Source organism: Denticeps clupeoides, unplaced genomic scaffold (assembly GCF_900700375.1).
Source record: "Denticeps clupeoides unplaced genomic scaffold, fDenClu1.1, whole genome shotgun sequence".
Lineage (NCBI taxonomy): Eukaryota > Metazoa > Chordata > Actinopteri > Clupeiformes > Denticipitidae > Denticeps > Denticeps clupeoides.
The window spans coordinates 1-17,692 of NW_021629976.1; the positions used below are offsets into that span (position 1 = coordinate 1).

General features: G+C 39.2%; 18 pseudogenes; all 18 read left to right on the forward strand.

The window, feature by feature from the left end:
• Window positions 1–1,003: 1,003 nt before the first annotated feature.
• On the forward strand, window positions 1,004–1,122 carry LOC114778740 (uncharacterized; annotated as a pseudogene).
• Window positions 1,123–1,281: 159 nt separating this feature from the next.
• Window positions 1,282–1,400, forward strand: LOC114778751 (uncharacterized; annotated as a pseudogene).
• Window positions 1,401–1,559: 159 nt separating this feature from the next.
• LOC114778762 (uncharacterized) lies at window positions 1,560–1,678 on the forward strand (annotated as a pseudogene).
• Window positions 1,679–2,747: 1,069 nt separating this feature from the next.
• LOC114778771 (uncharacterized) lies at window positions 2,748–2,866 on the forward strand (annotated as a pseudogene).
• A 1,078-nt stretch (window positions 2,867–3,944) lies between these two features.
• LOC114778772 (uncharacterized) lies at window positions 3,945–4,063 on the forward strand (annotated as a pseudogene).
• A 1,078-nt stretch (window positions 4,064–5,141) lies between these two features.
• On the forward strand, window positions 5,142–5,260 carry LOC114778741 (uncharacterized; annotated as a pseudogene).
• Window positions 5,261–6,610: 1,350 nt separating this feature from the next.
• LOC114778742 (uncharacterized) lies at window positions 6,611–6,729 on the forward strand (annotated as a pseudogene).
• A 159-nt stretch (window positions 6,730–6,888) lies between these two features.
• Window positions 6,889–7,007, forward strand: LOC114778743 (uncharacterized; annotated as a pseudogene).
• Window positions 7,008–7,166: 159 nt separating this feature from the next.
• On the forward strand, window positions 7,167–7,285 carry LOC114778744 (uncharacterized; annotated as a pseudogene).
• Window positions 7,286–8,359: 1,074 nt separating this feature from the next.
• LOC114778745 (uncharacterized) lies at window positions 8,360–8,478 on the forward strand (annotated as a pseudogene).
• A 1,072-nt stretch (window positions 8,479–9,550) lies between these two features.
• Window positions 9,551–9,669, forward strand: LOC114778746 (uncharacterized; annotated as a pseudogene).
• Window positions 9,670–10,747: 1,078 nt separating this feature from the next.
• LOC114778747 (uncharacterized) lies at window positions 10,748–10,866 on the forward strand (annotated as a pseudogene).
• A 1,077-nt stretch (window positions 10,867–11,943) lies between these two features.
• On the forward strand, window positions 11,944–12,062 carry LOC114778748 (uncharacterized; annotated as a pseudogene).
• A 1,072-nt stretch (window positions 12,063–13,134) lies between these two features.
• On the forward strand, window positions 13,135–13,253 carry LOC114778749 (uncharacterized; annotated as a pseudogene).
• Window positions 13,254–14,324: 1,071 nt separating this feature from the next.
• On the forward strand, window positions 14,325–14,443 carry LOC114778750 (uncharacterized; annotated as a pseudogene).
• Window positions 14,444–15,515: 1,072 nt separating this feature from the next.
• On the forward strand, window positions 15,516–15,634 carry LOC114778752 (uncharacterized; annotated as a pseudogene).
• Window positions 15,635–15,792: 158 nt separating this feature from the next.
• Window positions 15,793–15,911, forward strand: LOC114778753 (uncharacterized; annotated as a pseudogene).
• Window positions 15,912–17,342: 1,431 nt separating this feature from the next.
• Window positions 17,343–17,461, forward strand: LOC114778754 (uncharacterized; annotated as a pseudogene).
• Window positions 17,462–17,692: the final 231 nt, after the last annotated feature.

A 17,692-nucleotide genomic window follows, 5' to 3' on the forward strand; every position in this document is an offset into this window, starting at 1 on the left:
AATTTGACAGTAAAGCGGGAGTTGTCACTCTTTGATCATGTGTTTTCAAGCCCCTTTGGTTTTAAAGTTCAAGATTTTCAAGCAGAGTTGTGTACAGACAAACCAGTGAAGAATGCCCAATCTGTCTGATCTCAGAAGCTAAGAAGGCTTGGGCCTGGTTAGTACTTGGATGGGAGACTACCTGGGAATACCAGGTGCTGTAAGCTTTAACTATTGAAAAACTTTAAAATGAAAGTATTTACATGGCTTTGTTAACTTTTTTTGCCTTTTCTCCATCATAATTTGACAGTAAAGCGGGAGTTTTCACTCTTTGATATGTTTTAAGCCCCTTTGGTTTAAAGTTCAAGATTTTCAAGCAGAGTTTGTGTACGGACAACCAGCTGAAGAATGCCCAATCTTGTCTGATCTCAGAAGCTAAGAAGGCCTGGGCCTGGTTAGTACTTGGATGGGAGACTACGTAGGAATGCCAGGTGCAGTAAGCTTTAACTATTGAAAACTTTTAAAATGAAAGTATTTACATCACTTTGTTACCTTTTTTTAAAGTAAGTTAAGGGGTATTTTCTTTCTTTGATATGTTTTCCCGCCTTTTTTCTTTTTTTTTTTTTTTTTTTTTTTAACTTCTCTTCAGGTTTCTTTGTCTGTGTGTGCTCTACAACGATCATTCACAGGCTTGGAGCTGAATCGATTAGGTGGGGTTTTCCAGCCCTCGGCCTTCAGGTGCTACGCACCCTGATGTCAGTTTAATATCTGATATGTCATATTAAGCGGATTTTTAGAACAGGGAGTCGGCAATAGGGCCTGCTCCATCCGCTCCATTCATCGACCCAGTATTGCATTGCCTCTAGAAGGTGTGCACTTTATTTGTTGTATTGCAAATAAAAGCTTACCACTCCAACTTTTTGCCTTTTCTCCATCATAATTTGACAGTAAAGCGGGAGTTTTCACTCTTTGATATGTGTTCAAGCCCCTTTGGTTTAAAGTTCAAGATTTTCAAGCAGAGTTTGTGTACGGACAAACCAGCTGAAGAATGCCCAATCTTGTCTGATCTCAGAAGCTAAGAAGGCTTGGGCCTGGTTAGTACTTGGATGGGAGACTACCTGGGAATACCAGGTGCTGTAAGCTTTAACTATTGAAAAACTTTTAAAATGAAAGTATTTACATGGCTTTGTTAGCTTTTTTGCCTTTTCTCCATCATAATTTGACAGTAAAGCGGGAGTTTTCACTCTTTGATATGTGTTCAAGCCCCTTTGGTTTAAAGTTCAAGATTTTCAAGCAGAGTTTGTGTACGGACAAACCAGCTGAAGAATGCCCAATCTTGTCTGATCTCAGAAGCTAAGAAGGCTTGGGCCTGGTTAGTACTTGGATGGGAGACTACCTGGGAATACCAGGTGCTGTAAGCTTTAACTATTGAAAAACTTTTAAAATGAAAGTATTTACATGGCTTTGTTAGCTTTTTTGCCTTTTCTCCATCATAATTTGACAGTAAAGCGGGAGTTTTCACTCTTTGATATGTGTTCAAGCCCCTTTGGTTTAAAGTTCAAGATTTTCAAGCAGAGTTTGTGTACGGACAAACCAGCTGAAGAATGCCCAATCTTGTCTGATCTCAGAAGCTAAGAAGGCTTGGGCCTGGTTAGTACTTGGATGGGAGACTACCTGGGAATACCAGGTGCTGTAAGCTTTAACTATTGAAAAACTTTTAAAATGAAAGTATTTACATGGCTTTGTTAGCTTTTTTGCCTTTTCTCCATCATAATTTGACAGTAAAGCGGGAGTTTTCACTCTTTGATATGTGTTTAAGCCCCTTTGGTTTAAAGTTCAAGATTTTCAAGCAGAGTTTGTGTACGGACAAACCAGCTGAAGAATGCCCAATCTTGTCTTATCTCAGAAGCTAAGAAGGCTTGGGCCTGGTTAGTACTTGGATGGGAGACTACCTGGGAATACCAGGTGCTGTAAGCTTTAACTATTGAAAAACTTTTAAAATAAAGTATTTACATGGCTTTGTTAGCTTTTTTGCCTTTTCTCCATCATAATTTGACAGTAAAGCGGGAGTTTTCGCACTTTATAATGTTTTCAAAGCCCTTTTGTTTAAAGTCCAAGATTTTCAAGCAGAGTTTGCTTACAGACATGCCAGCTGAAGATTGCCCAATCTTGTCTGATCTCAGAAGCTAAGAAGGCCTGGGCCTGGTTAGTACTTGGATGGGAGACTACGTAGGAATGCCAGGTGCAGTAAGCTTTAACTATTGAAAACTTTTAAAATGAAAGTATTTACATCACTTTGTTAACTTTTTTTAAAGTAAGTTAAGGGGTATTTTCTTTCTTTGATATGTTTTCCCGCCTTTTTTCTTTTTTTTTTTTTTTTAACTTCTCTTCAGGTTTCTTTGTCTGTGTGTGCTCTACAACGATCATTCACAGGCTTGGAGCTGAATCGATTAGGTGGGGTTTTCCAGCCCTCGGCCTTCAGGTGCTACGCACCCTGATGTCAGTTTAATATCTGATATGTCATATTAAGCGGATTTTTAGAACAGGGAGTCGGCAATAGGGCCTGCTCCATCCGCTCCATTCATCGACCCAGTATTGCATTGCCTCTAGAAGGTGTGCACTTTATTTGTTGTATTGCAAATAAAAGCTTACCACTCCAACTTTTTGCCTTTTCTCCATCATAATTTGACAGTAAAGCGGGAGTTTTCACTCTTTGATATGTGTTCAAGCCCCTTTGGTTTAAAGTTCAAGATTTTCAAGCAGAGTTTGTGTACGGACAAACCAGCTGAAGAATGCCCAATCTTGTCTGATCTCAGAAGCTAAGAAGGCTTGGGCCTGGTTAGTACTTGGATGGGAGACTACCTGGGAATACCAGGTGCTGTAAGCTTTAACTATTGAAAAACTTTTAAAATGAAAGTATTTACATGGCTTTGTTAGCTTTTTTGCCTTTTCTCCATCATAATTTGACAGTAAAGCGGGAGTTTTCACTCTTTGATATGTGTTTAAGCCCCTTTGGTTTAAAGTTCAAGATTTTCAAGCAGAGTTTGTGTACGGACAAACCAGCTGAAGAATGCCCAATCTTGTCTTATCTCAGAAGCTAAGAAGGCTTGGGCCTGGTTAGTACTTGGATGGGAGACTACCTGGGAATACCAGGTGCTGTAAGCTTTAACTATTGAAAAACTTTTAAAATAAAAGTATTTACATGGCTTTGTTAGCTTTTTTGCCTTTTCTCCATCATAATTTGACAGTAAAGCGGGAGTTTTCGCACTCTTTATAATGTTTTCAAAGCCCTTTGGTTTAAAGTTCAAGATTTTCAAGCAGAGTTTGCTGTACAGGACAATGCCAGCTGAAGATTGCCCAATCTTGTCTGATCTCAGAAGCTAAGAAGGCCTGGGCCTGGTTAGTACTTGGATGGGAGACTACGTAGGAATGCCAGGTGCAGTAAGCTGTAACTATTGAAAACTTTTAAAATGAAAGTATTTACATCACTTTGTTACCTTTTTTTAAAGTAAGTTAAGGGGTATTTTCTTTCTTTGATATGTTTTCCCGCCTTTTTTCTTTTTTTTTTTTTTTTTTTAACTTCTCTTCAGGTTTCTTTGTCTGTGTGTGCTCTACAACGATCATTCACAGGCTTGGAGCTGAATCGATTAGGTGGGGTTTTCCAGCCCTCGGCCTTCAGGTGCTACGCACCCTGATGTCAGTTTAATATCTGATATGTCATATTAAGCGGATTTTTAGAACAGGGAGTCGGCAATAGGGCCTGCTCCATCCGCTCCATTCATCGACCCAGTATTGCATTGCCTCTAGAAGGTGTGCACTTTATTTGTTGTATTGCAAATAAAAGCTTACCACTCCAACTTTTTGCCTTTTCTCCATCATAATTTGACAGTAAAGCGGGAGTTTTCACTCTTTGATATGTGTTCAAGCCCCTTTGGTTTAAAGTTCAAGATTTTCAAGCAGAGTTTGTGTACGGACAAACCAGCTGAAGAATGCCCAATCTTGTCTGATCTCAGAAGCTAAGAAGGCTTGGGCCTGGTTAGTACTTGGATGGGAGACTACCTGGGAATACCAGGTGCTGTAAGCTTTAACTATTGAAAAACTTTTAAAATGAAAGTATTTACATGGCTTTGTTAGCTTTTTTGCCTTTTCTCCATCATAATTTGACAGTAAAGGGCGGGAGTTTTCACTCTTTGATATGTGTTTAAGCCCCTTTGGTTTAAAGTTCAAGATTTTCAAGCAGAGTTTGTGTACGGACAAACCAGCTGAAGAATGCCCAATCTTGTCTTATCTCAGAAGCTAAGAAGGCTTGGGCCTGGTTAGTACTTGGATGGGAGACTACCTGGGAATACCAGGTGCTGTAAGCTTTAACTATTGAAAAACTTTTAAAATAAAGTATTTACATGGCTTTGTTAGCTTTTTTGCCTTTTCTCCATCATAATTTGACAGTAAAGCGGGAGTTTTCGCACTTTGATATGTTTTCAAAGCCCTTTGGTTTAAAGTTCAAGATTTTCAAGCAGAGTTTGTGTACAGACATACCAGCTGAAGAATTGCCCAATCTTGTCTGATCTCAGAAGCTAAGAAGGCCTGGGCCTGGTTAGTACTTGGATGGGAGACTACGTAGGAATGCCAGGTGCAGTAAGCTGTAACTATTGAAAACTTTTAAAATGAAAGTATTTACATCACTTTGTTACCTTTTTTTAAAGTAAGTTAAGGGGTATTTTCTTTCTTTGATATGTTTTCCCGCCTTTTTTCTTTTTTTTTTTTTTTTTTTTTTAACTTCTCTTCAGGTTTCTTTGTCTGTGTGTGCTCTACAACGATCATTCACAGGCTTGGAGCTGAATCGATTAGGTGGGGTTTTCCAGCCCTCGGCCTTCAGGTGCTACGCACCCTGATGTCAGTTTAATATCTGATATGTCATATTAAGCGGATTTTTAGAACAGGGAGTCGGCAATAGGGCCTGCTCCATCCGCTCCATTCATCGACCCAGTATTGCATTGCCTCTAGAAGGTGTGCACTTTATTTGTTGTATTGCAAATAAAAGCTTACCACTCCAACTTTTTGCCTTTTCTCCATCATAATTTGACAGTAAAGCGGGAGTTTTCACTCTTTGATATGTGTTCAAGCCCCTTTGGTTTAAAGTTCAAGATTTTCAAGCAGAGCTTGTGTACGGACAAACCAGCTGAAGAATGCCCAATCTTGTCTGATCTCAGAAGCTAAGAAGGCTTGGGCCTGGTTAGTACTTGGATGGGAGACTACCTGGGAATACCAGGTGCTGTAAGCTTTAACTATTGAAAAACTTTTAAAATGAAAGTATTTACATGGCTTTGTTAGCTTTTTTGCCTTTTCTCCATCATAATTTGACAGTAAAGCGGGAGTTTTCACTCTTTGATATGTGTTTAAGCCCCTTTGGTTTAAAGTTCAAGATTTTCAAGCAGAGTTTGTGTACGGACAAACCAGCTGAAGAATGCCCAATCTTGTCTTATCTCAGAAGCTAAGAAGGCTTGGGCCTGGTTAGTACTTGGATGGGAGACTACCTGGGAATACCAGGTGCTGTAAGCTTTAACTATTGAAAAACTTTTAAAATGAAAGTATTTACATGGCTTTGTTAGCTTTTTTGCCTTTTTTCCATCATAATTTGACAGTAAAGCGGGAGTTTTCACTCTTTGATATGTGTTTAAGCCCCTTTGGTTTAAAGTTCAAGATTTTCAAGCAGAGTTTGTGTACGGACAAACCAGCTGAAGAATGCCCAATCTTGTCTTATCTCAGAAGCTAAGAAGGCTTGGGCCTGGTTAGTACTTGGATGGGAGACTACCTGGGAATACCAGGTGCTGTAAGCTTTAACTATTGAAAAACTTTTAAAATAAAGTATTTACATGGCTTTGTTAGCTTTTTTGCCTTTTCTCCATCATAATTTGACAGTAAAGCGGGAGTTTTCGCACTTTATAATGTTTTCAAAGCCCTTTTGTTTAAAGTCCAAGATTTTCAAGCAGAGTTTGCTTACAGACATGCCAGCTGAAGATTGCCCAATCTTGTCTGATCTCAGAAGCTAAGAAGGCCTGGGCCTGGTTAGTACTTGGATGGGAGACTACGTAGGAATGCCAGGTGCAGTAAGCTTTAACTATTGAAAACTTTTAAAATGAAAGTATTTACATCACTTTGTTAACTTTTTTTAAAGTAAGTTAAGGGGTATTTTCTTTCTTTGATATGTTTTCCCGCCTTTTTTCTTTTTTTTTTTTTTTTTTTTAACTTCTCTTCAGGTTTCTTTGTCTGTGTGTGCTCTACAACGATCATTCACAGGCTTGGAGCTGAATCGATTAGGTGGGGTTTTCCAGCCCTCGGCCTTCAGGTGCTACGCACCCTGATGTCAGTTTAATATCTGATATGTCATATTAAGCGGATTTTTAGAACAGGGAGTCGGCAATAGGGCCTGCTCCATCCGCTCCATTCATCGACCCAGTATTGCATTGCCTCTAGAAGGTGTGCACTTTATTTGTTGTATTGCAAATAAAAGCTTACCACTCCAACTTTTTGCCTTTTCTCCATCATAATTTGACAGTAAAGCGGGAGTTTTCACTCTTTGATATGTGTTCAAGCCCTTTGGTTTAAAGTTCAAGATTTTCAAGCAGAGTTTGTGTACGGACAAACCAGCTGAAGAATGCCCAATCTTGTCTGATCTCAGAAGCTAAGAAGGCTTGGGCCTGGTTAGTACTTGGATGGGAGACTACCTGGGAATACCAGGTGCTGTAAGCTTTAACTATTGAAAAACTTTTAAAATGAAAGTATTTACATGGCTTTGTTAGCTTTTTTGCCTTTTCTCCATCATAATTTGACAGTAAAGCGGGAGTTTTCACTCTTTGATATGTGTTCAAGCCCCTTTGGTTTAAAGTTCAAGATTTTCAAGCAGAGTTTGTGTACGGACAAACCAGCTGAAGAATGCCCAATCTTGTCTGATCTCAGAAGCTAAGAAGGCTTGGGCCTGGTTAGTACTTGGATGGGAGACTACCTGGGAATACCAGGTGCTGTAAGCTTTAACTATTGAAAAACTTTTAAAATGAAAGTATTTACATGGCTTTGTTAGCTTTTTTGCCTTTTCTCCATCATAATTTGACAGTAAAGCGGGAGTTTTCACTCTTTGATATGTTTTCAAGCCCCTTTGGTTTAAAGTTCAAGATTTTCAAGCAGAGTTTGTGTACGGACAAACCAGCTGAAGAATGCCCAATCTTGTCTGATCTCAGAAGCTAAGAAGGCTTGGGCCTGGTTAGTACTTGGATGGGAGACTACCTGGGAATACCAGGTGCTGTAAGCTTTAACTATTGAAAAACTTTTAAAATGAAAGTATTTACATGGCTTTGTTAGCTTTTTTGCCTTTTCTCCATCATAATTTGACAGTAAAGCGGGAGTTTTCACTCTTTGATATGTGTTTAAGCCCCTTTGGTTTAAAGTTCAAGATTTTCAAGCAGAGTTTGTGTACGGACAAACCAGCTGAAGAATGCCCAATCTTGTCTTATCTCAGAAGCTAAGAAGGCTTGGGCCTGGTTAGTACTTGGATGGGAGACTACCTGGGAATACCAGGTGCTGTAAGCTTTAACTATTGAAAAACTTTTAAAATAAAAGTATTTACATGGCTTTGTTAGCTTTTTTGCCTTTTCTCCATCATAATTTGACAGTAAAGCGGGAGTTTTCGCACTTTATAATGTTTTCAAAGCCCTTTTGTTTAAAGTCCAAGATTTTCAAGCAGAGTTTGCTTACAGACATGCCAGCTGAAGATTGCCCAATCTTGTCTGATCTCAGAAGCTAAGAAGGCCTGGGCCTGGTTAGTACTTGGATGGGAGACTACGTAGGAATGCCAGGTGCAGTAAGCTTTAACTATTGAAAACTTTTAAAATGAAAGTATTTACATCACTTTGTTAACTTTTTTTAAAGTAAGTTAAGGGGTATTTTCTTTCTTTGATATGTTTTCCCGCCTTTTTTCTTTTTTTTTTTTTTTTTTTTAACTTCTCTTCAGGTTTCTTTGTCTGTGTGTGCTCTACAACGATCATTCACAGGCTTGGAGCTGAATCGATTAGGTGGGGTTTTCCAGCCCTCGGCCTTCAGGTGCTACGCACCCTGATGTCAGTTTAATATCTGATATGTCATATTAAGCGGATTTTTAGAACAGGGAGTCGGCAATAGGGCCTGCTCCATCCGCTCCATTCATCGACCCAGTATTGCATTGCCTCTAGAAGGTGTGCACTTTATTTGTTGTATTGCAAATAAAAGCTTACCACTCCAACTTTTTGCCTTTTCTCCATCATAATTTGACAGTAAAGCGGGAGTTTTCACTCTTTGATATGTGTTCAAGCCCCTTTGGTTTAAAGTTCAAGATTTTCAAGCAGAGCTTGTGTACGGACAAACCAGCTGAAGAATGCCCAATCTTGTCTGATCTCAGAAGCTAAGAAGGCTTGGGCCTGGTTAGTACTTGGATGGGAGACTACCTGGGAATACCAGGTGCTGTAAGCTTTAACTATTGAAAAACTTTTAAAATGAAAGTATTTACATGGCTTTGTTAGCTTTTTTGCCTTTTCTCCATCATAATTTGACAGTAAAGCGGGAGTTTTCACTCTTTGATATGTGTTTAAGCCCCTTTGGTTTAAAGTTCAAGATTTTCAAGCAGAGTTTGTGTACGGACAAACCAGCTGAAGAATGCCCAATCTTGTCTTATCTCAGAAGCTAAGAAGGCTTGGGCCTGGTTAGTACTTGGATGGGAGACTACCTGGGAATACCAGGTGCTGTAAGCTTTAACTATTGAAAAACTTTTAAAATAAAAGTATTTACATGGCTTTGTTAGCTTTTTTGCCTTTTCTCCATCATAATTTGACAGTAAAGCGGGAGTTTTCGCACTTTATAATGTTTTCAAAGCCCTTTGGTTTAAAGTTCAAGATTTTCAAGCAGAGTTTGTGTACGGACAAACCAGCTGAAGATGCCCAATCTTGTCTGATCTCAGAAGCTAAGAAGGCCTGGGCCTGGTTAGTACTTGGATGGGAGACTACGTAGGAATGCCAGGTGCAGTAAGCTGTAACTATTGAAAACTTTTAAAATGAAAGTATTTACATCACTTTGTTACCTTTTTTTAAAGTAAGTTAAGGGGTATTTTCTTTCTTTGATATGTTTTCCCGCCTTTTTTCTTTTTTTTTTTTTTTTTTTTAACTTCTCTTCAGGTTTCTTTGTCTGTGTGTGCTCTACAACGATCATTCACAGGCTTGGAGCTGAATCGATTAGGTGGGGTTTTCCAGCCCTCGGCCTTCAGGTGCTACGCACCCTGATGTCAGTTTAATATCTGATATGTCATATTAAGCGGATTTTTAGAACAGGGAGTCGGCAATAGGGCCTGCTCCATCCGCTCCATTCATCGACCCAGTATTGCATTGCCTCTAGAAGGTGTGCACTTTATTTGTTGTATTGCAAATAAAAGCTTACCACTCCAACTTTTTGCCTTTTCTCCATCATAATTTGACAGTAAAGCGGGAGTTTTCACTCTTTGATATGTGTTCAAGCCCTTTGGTTTAAAGTTCAAGATTTTCAAGCAGAGTTTGTGTACGGACAAACCAGCTGAAGAATGCCCAATCTTGTCTGATCTCAGAAGCTAAGAAGGCTTGGGCCTGGTTAGTACTTGGATGGGAGACTACCTGGGAATACCAGGTGCTGTAAGCTTTAACTATTGAAAAACTTTTAAAATGAAAGTATTTACATGGCTTTGTTAGCTTTTTTGCCTTTTCTCCATCATAATTTGACAGTAAAGTAAAGCGGGAGTTTTCACTCTTTGATATGTGTTTAAGCCCCTTTGGTTTAAAGTTCAAGATTTTCAAGCAGAGTTTGTGTACGGACAAACCAGCTGAAGAATGCCCAATCTTGTCTTATCTCAGAAGCTAAGAAGGCTTGGGCCTGGTTAGTACTTGGATGGGAGACTACCTGGGAATACCAGGTGCTGTAAGCTTTAACTATTGAAAAACTTTTAAAATAAAAGTATTTACATGGCTTTGTTAACTTTTTTGCCTTTTCTCCATCATAATTTGACAGTAAAGCGGGAGTTTTCACTCTTTGATATGTTTTTAAAGCCCTTTGGTTTAAAGTTCAAGATTTTCAAGCAGAGTTTGTGTACGGACAAACCAGCTGAAGAATGCCCAATCTTGTCTGATCTCAGAAGCTAAGAAGGCCTGGGCCTGGTTAGTACTTGGATGGGAGACTACGTAGGAATGCCAGGTGCAGTAAGCTTTAACTATTGAAAACTTTTAAAATGAAAGTATTTACATCACTTTGTTAACTTTTTTTAAAGTAAGTTAAGGGGTATTTTCTTTCTTTGATATGTTTTCCCGCCTTTTTTCTTTTTTTTTTTTTTTTTTTTAACTTCTCTTCAGGTTTCTTTGTCTGTGTGTGCTCTACAACGATCATTCACAGGCTTGGAGCTGAATCGATTAGGTGGGGTTTTCCAGCCCTCGGCCTTCAGGTGCTACGCACCCTGATGTCAGTTTAATATCTGATATGTCATATTAAGCGGATTTTTAGAACAGGGAGTCGGCAATAGGGCCTGCTCCATCCGCTCCATTCATCGACCCAGTATTGCATTGCCTCTAGAAGGTGTGCACTTTATTTGTTGTATTGCAAATAAAAGCTTACCACTCCAACTTTTTGCCTTTTCTCCATCATAATTTGACAGTAAAGCGGGAGTTTTCACTCTTTGATATGTGTTCAAGCCCTTTGGTTTAAAGTTCAAGATTTTCAAGCAGAGTTTGTGTACGGACAAACCAGCTGAAGAATGCCCAATCTTGTCTGATCTCAGAAGCTAAGAAGGCTTGGGCCTGGTTAGTACTTGGATGGGAGACTACCTGGGAATACCAGGTGCTGTAAGCTTTAACTATTGAAAAACTTTTAAAATGAAAGTATTTACATGGCTTTGTTAGCTTTTTTGCCTTTTTTCCATCATAATTTGACAGTAAAGCGGGAGTTTTCACTCTTTGATATGTGTTTCAAGCCCCTTTGGTTTAAAGTTCAAGATTTTCAAGCAGAGTTTGTGTACGGACAAACCAGCTGAAGAATGCCCAATCTTGTCTTATCTCAGAAGCTAAGAAGGCTTGGGCCTGGTTAGTACTTGGATGGGAGACTACCTGGGAATACCAGGTGCTGTAAGCTTTAACTATTGAAAAACTTTTAAAATGAAAAGTATTTACATGGCTTTGTTAGCTTTTTTGCCTTTTCTCCATCATAATTTGACAGTAAAGCGGGAGTTTTCGCACTTTATAATGTTTTCAAAGCCCTTTTGTTTAAAGTCCAAGATTTTCAAGCAGAGTTTGCTTACAGACATGCCAGCTGAAGAATGCCCAATCTTGTCTGATCTCAGAAGCTAAGAAGGCCTGGGCCTGGTTAGTACTTGGATGGGAGACTACGTAGGAATGCCAGGTGCAGTAAGCTTTAACTATTGAAAACTTTTAAAATGAAAGTATTTACATCACTTTGTTACCTTTTTTTAAAGTAAGTTAAGGGGTATTTTCTTTCTTTGATATGTTTTCCCGCCTTTTTTCTTTTTTTTTTTTTTTTTTTTTAACTTCTCTTCAGGTTTCTTTGTCTGTGTGTGCTCTACAACGATCATTCACAGGCTTGGAGCTGAATCGATTAGGTGGGGTTTTCCAGCCCTCGGCCTTCAGGTGCTACGCACCCTGATGTCAGTTTAATATCTGATATGTCATATTAAGCGGATTTTTAGAACAGGGAGTCGGCAATAGGGCCTGCTCCATCCGCTCCATTCATCGACCCAGTATTGCATTGCCTCTAGAAGGTGTGCACTTTATTTGTTGTATTGCAAATAAAAGCTTACCACTCCAACTTTTTGCCTTTTCTCCATCATAATTTGACAGTAAAGCGGGAGTTTTCACTCTTTGATATGTGTTCAAGCCCCTTTGGTTTAAAGTTCAAGATTTTCAAGCAGAGTTTGTGTACGGACAAACCAGCTGAAGAATGCCCAATCTTGTCTGATCTCAGAAGCTAAGAAGGCTTGGGCCTGGTTAGTACTTGGATGGGAGACTACCTGGGAATACCAGGTGCTGTAAGCTTTAACTATTGAAAAACTTTTAAAATGAAAGTATTTACATGGCTTTGTTAGCTTTTTTGCCTTTTCTCCATCATAATTTGACAGTAAAGCGGGAGTTTTCACTCTTTGATATGTGTTTAAGCCCCTTTGGTTTAAAGTTCAAGATTTTCAAGCAGAGTTTGTGTACGGACAAACCAGCTGAAGAATGCCCAATCTTGTCTTATCTCAGAAGCTAAGAAGGCTTGGGCCTGGTTAGTACTTGGATGGGAGACTACCTGGGAATACCAGGTGCTGTAAGCTTTAACTATTGAAAAACTTTTAAAATAAAAGTATTTACATGGCTTTGTTAGCTTTTTTGCCTTTTCTCCATCATAATTTGACAGTAAAGCGGGAGTTTTCGCACTTTATAATGTTTTCAAAGCCCTTTGGTTTAAAGTCAAGATTTTCAAGCAGAGTTTGCTGTACAGGACAAGCCAGCTGAAGAATTGCCCAATCTTGTCTGATCTCAGAAGCTAAGAAGGCCTGGGCCTGGTTAGTACTTGGATGGGAGACTACGTAGGAATGCCAGGTGCAGTAAGCTGTAACTATTGAAAACTTTTAAAATGAAAGTATTTACATCACTTTGTTACCTTTTTTTAAAGTAAGTTAAGGGGTATTTTCTTTCTTTGATATGTTTTCCCGCCTTTTTTCTTTTTTTTTTTTTTTTTAACTTCTCTTCAGGTTTCTTTGTCTGTGTGTGCTCTACAACGATCATTCACAGGCTTGGAGCTGAATCGATTAGGTGGGGTTTTCCAGCCCTCGGCCTTCAGGTGCTACGCACCCTGATGTCAGTTTAATATCTGATATGTCATATTAAGCGGATTTTTAGAACAGGGAGTCGGCAATAGGGCCTGCTCCATCCGCTCCATTCATCGACCCAGTATTGCATTGCCTCTAGAAGGTGTGCACTTTATTTGTTGTATTGCAAATAAAAGCTTACCACTCCAACTTTTTGCCTTTTCTCCATCATAATTTGACAGTAAAGCGGGAGTTTTCACTCTTTGATATGTGTTCAAGCATCTTGGTTTAAAGTTCAAGATTTTCAAGCAGAGTTTGTGTACGGACAAACCAGCTGAAGAATGCCCAATCTTGTCTGATCTCAGAAGCTAAGAAGGCTTGGGCCTGGTTAGTACTTGGATGGGAGACTACCTGGGAATACCAGGTGCTGTAAGCTTTAACTATTGAAAAACTTTTAAAATGAAAGTATTTACATGGCTTTGTTAGCTTTTTTGCCTTTTCTCCATCATAATTTGACAGTAAAGCGGGAGTTTTCACTCTTTGATATGTGTTTAAGCCCCTTTGGTTTAAAGTTCAAGATTTTCAAGCAGAGTTTGTGTACGGACAAACCAGCTGAAGAATGCCCAATCTTGTCTTATCTCAGAAGCTAAGAAGGCTTGGGCCTGGTTAGTACTTGGATGGGAGACTACCTGGGAATACCAGGTGCTGTAAGCTTTAACTATTGAAAAACTTTTAAAATAAAAGTATTTACATGGCTTTGTTAGCTTTTTTGCCTTTTCTCCATCATAATTTGACAGTAAAGCGGGAGTTTTCGCACTTTATAATGTTTTCAAAGCCCTTTGGTTTAAAGTCCAAGATTTTCAAGCAGAGTTTGCTTACAGACATGCCAGCTGAAGATTGCCCAATCTTGTCTGATCTCAGAAGCTAAGAAGGCCTGGGCCTGGTTAGTACTTGGATGGGAGACTACGTAGGAATGCCAGGTGCAGTAAGCTTTAACTATTGAAAACTTTTAAAATGAAAGTATTTACATCACTTTGTTAACTTTTTTTAAAGTAAGTTAAGGGGTATTTTCTTTCTTTGATATGTTTTCCCGCCTTTTTTCTTTTTTTTTTTTTTTTTAACTTCTCTTCAGGTTTCTTTGTCTGTGTGTGCTCTACAACGATCATTCACAGGCTTGGAGCTGAATCGATTAGGTGGGGTTTTCCAGCCCTCGGCCTTCAGGTGCTACGCACCCTGATGTCAATTTAATATCTGATATGTCATATTAAGCGGATTTTTAGAACAGGGAGTCGGCAATAGGGCCTGCTCCATCCGCTCCATTCATCGACCCAGTATTGCATTGCCTCTAGAAGGTGTGCACTTTATTTGTTGTATTGCAAATAAAAGCTTACCACTCCAACTTTTTGCCTTTTCTCCATCATAATTTGACAGTAAAGCGGGAGTTTTCACTCTTTGATATGTGTTCAAGCCCCTTTGGTTTAAAGTTCAAGATTTTCAAGCAGAGTTTGTGTACGGACAAACCAGCTGAAGAATGCCCAATCTTGTCTGATCTCAGAAGCTAAGAAGGCTTGGGCCTGGTTAGTACTTGGATGGGAGACTACCTGGGAATACCAGGTGCTGTAAGCTTTAACTATTGAAAAACTTTTAAAATGAAAGTATTTACATGGCTTTGTTAGCTTTTTTGCCTTTTCTCCATCATAATTTGACAGTAAAGCGGGAGTTTTCACTCTTTGATATGTGTTTAAGCCCCTTTGGTTTAAAGTTCAAGATTTTCAAGCAGAGTTTGTGTACGGACAAACCAGCTGAAGAATGCCCAATCTTGTCTTATCTCAGAAGCTAAGAAGGCTTGGGCCTGGTTAGTACTTGGATGGGAGACTACCTGGGAATACCAGGTGCTGTAAGCTTTAACTATTGAAAAACTTTTAAAATAAAAGTATTTACATGGCTTTGTTAGCTTTTTTGCCTTTTCTCCATCATAATTTGACAGTAAAGCGGGAGTTTTCCACTCTTTGATATGTTTTCAAAGCCCTTTGGTTTAAAGTTCAAGATTTTCAAGCAGAGTTTGTGTACGGACAAACCAGCTGAAGAATGCCCAATCTTGTCTGATCTCAGAAGCTAAGAAGGCCTGGGCCTGGTTAGTACTTGGATGGGAGACTACGTAGGAATGCCAGGTGCAGTAAGCTTTAACTATTGAAAACTTTTAAAATGAAAGTATTTACATCACTTTGTTAACTTTTTTTAAAGTAAGTTAAGGGGTATTTTCTTTCTTTGATATGTTTTCCCGCCTTTTTTCTTTTTTTTTTTTTTTTTAACTTCTCTTCAGGTTTCTTTGTCTGTGTGTGCTCTACAACGATCATTCACAGGCTTGGAGCTGAATCGATTAGGTGGGGTTTTCCAGCCCTCGGCCTTCAGGTGCTACGCACCCTGATGTCAGTTTAATATCTGATATGTCATATTAAGCGGATTTTTAGAACAGGGAGTCGGCAATAGGGCCTGCTCCATCCGCTCCATTCATCGACCCAGTATTGCATTGCCTCTAGAAGGTGTGCACTTTATTTGTTGTATTGCAAATAAAAGCTTACCACTCCAACTTTTTGCCTTTTCTCCATCATAATTTGACAGTAAAGCGGGAGTTTTCACTCTTTGATATGTGTTCAAGCCCCTTTGGTTTAAAGTTCAAGATTTTCAAGCAGAGTTTGTGTACGGACAAACCAGCTGAAGAATGCCCAATCTTGTCTGATCTCAGAAGCTAAGAAGGCTTGGGCCTGGTTAGTACTTGGATGGGAGACTACCTGGGAATACCAGGTGCTGTAAGCTTTAACTATTGAAAAACTTTTAAAATGAAAGTATTTACATGGCTTTGTTAGCTTTTTTGCCTTTTCTCCATCATAATTTGACAGTAAAGCGGGAGTTTTCACTCTTTGATATGTTTTCAAGCCCTTTGGTTTAAAGTTCAAGATTTTCAAGCAGAGTTTGTGTACGGACAAACCAGCTGAAGAATGCCCAATCTTGTCTGATCTCAGAAGCTAAGAAGGCTTGGGCCTGGTTAGTACTTGGATGGGAGACTACCTGGGAATACCAGGTGCTGTAAGCTTTAACTATTGAAAAACTTTTAAAATGAAAGTATTTACATCACTTTGTTAACTTTTTTTAAAGTAAGTTAAGGGGTATTTTCTTTCTTTGATATGTTTTCCCGCCTTTTTTCTTTTTTTTTTTTTTTTTAACTTCTCTTCAGGTTTCTTTGTCTGTGTGTGCTCTACAACGATCATTCACAGGCTTGGAGCTGAATCGATTAGGTGGGGTTTTCCAGCCCTCGGCCTTCAGGTGCTACGCACCCTGATGTCAGTTTAATATCTGATATGTCATATTAAGCGGATTTTTAGAACAGGGAGTCGGCAATAGGGCCTGCTCCATCCGCTCCATTCATCGACCCAGTATTGCATTGCCTCTAGAAGGTGTGCACTTTATTTGTTGTATTGCAAATAAAAGCTTACCACTCCAACTTTTTGCCTTTTCTCCATCATAATTTGACAGTAAAGCGGGAGTTTTCACTCTTTGATATGTGTTCAAGCCCTTTGGTTTAAAGTTCAAGATTTTCAAGCAGAGTTTGTGTACGGACAAACCAGCTGAAGAATGCCCAATCTTGTCTTATCTCAGAAGCTAAGAAGGCTTGGGCCTGGTTAGTACTTGGATGGGAGACTACCTGGGAATACCAGGTGCTGTAAGCTTTAACTATTGAAAAACTTTTAAAATAAAGTATTTACATGGCTTTGTTAACTTTTTTGCCTTTTCTCCATCATAATTTGACAGTAAAGCGGGAGTTTTCGCACTTTATAATGTTTTCAAGCCCCTTTGGTTTAAAGTTCAAGATTTTCAAGCAGAGTTTGCTGTACAGGACAATGCCAGCTGAAGAATGCCCAATCTTGTCTGATCTCAGAAGCTAAGAAGGCCTGGGCCTGGTTAGTACTTGGATGGGAGACTACGTAGGAATGCCAGGTGCAGTAAGCTTTAACTATTGAAAACTTTTAAAATGAAAGTATTTACATCACTTTGTTACCTTTTTTTAAAGTAAGTTAAGGGGTATTTTCTTTCTTTGATATGTTTTCCCGCCTTTTTTCTTTTTTTTTTTTTTTTTTTAACTTCTCTTCAGGTTTCTTTGTCTGTGTGTGCTCTACAACGATCATTCACAGGCTTGGAGCTGAATCGATTAGGTGGGGTTTTCCAGCCCTCGGCCTTCAGGTGCTACGCACCCTGATGTCAGTTTAATATCTGATATGTCATATTAAGCGGATTTTTAGAACAGGGAGTCGGCAATAGGGCCTGCTCCATCCGCTCCATTCATCGACCCAGTATTGCATTGCCTCTAGAAGGTGTGCACTTTATTTGTTGTATTGCAAATAAAAGCTTACCACTCCAACTTTTTGCCTTTTCTCCATCATAATTTGACAGTAAAGCGGGAGTTTTCACTCTTTGATATGTGTTCAAGCCCCTTTGGTTTAAAGTTCAAGATTTTCAAGCAGAGTTTGTGTACGGACAAACCAGCTGAAGAATGCCCAATCTTGTCTGATCTCAGAAGCTAAGAAGGCTTGGGCCTGGTTAGTACTTGGATGGGAGACTACCTGGGAATACCAGGTGCTGTAAGCTTTAACTATTGAAAAACTTTTAAAATAAAAGTATTTACATGGCTTTGTTAACTTTTTTGCCTTTTCTCCATCATAATTTGACAGTAAAGCGGGAGTTTTCACTCTTTGATATGTTTTTAAGCCCCTTTGGTTTAAAGTTCAAGATTTTCAAGCAGAGTTTGTGTACGGACAACCAGCTGAAGAATGCCCAATCTTGTCTGATCTCAGAAGCTAAGAAGGCCTGGGCCTGGTT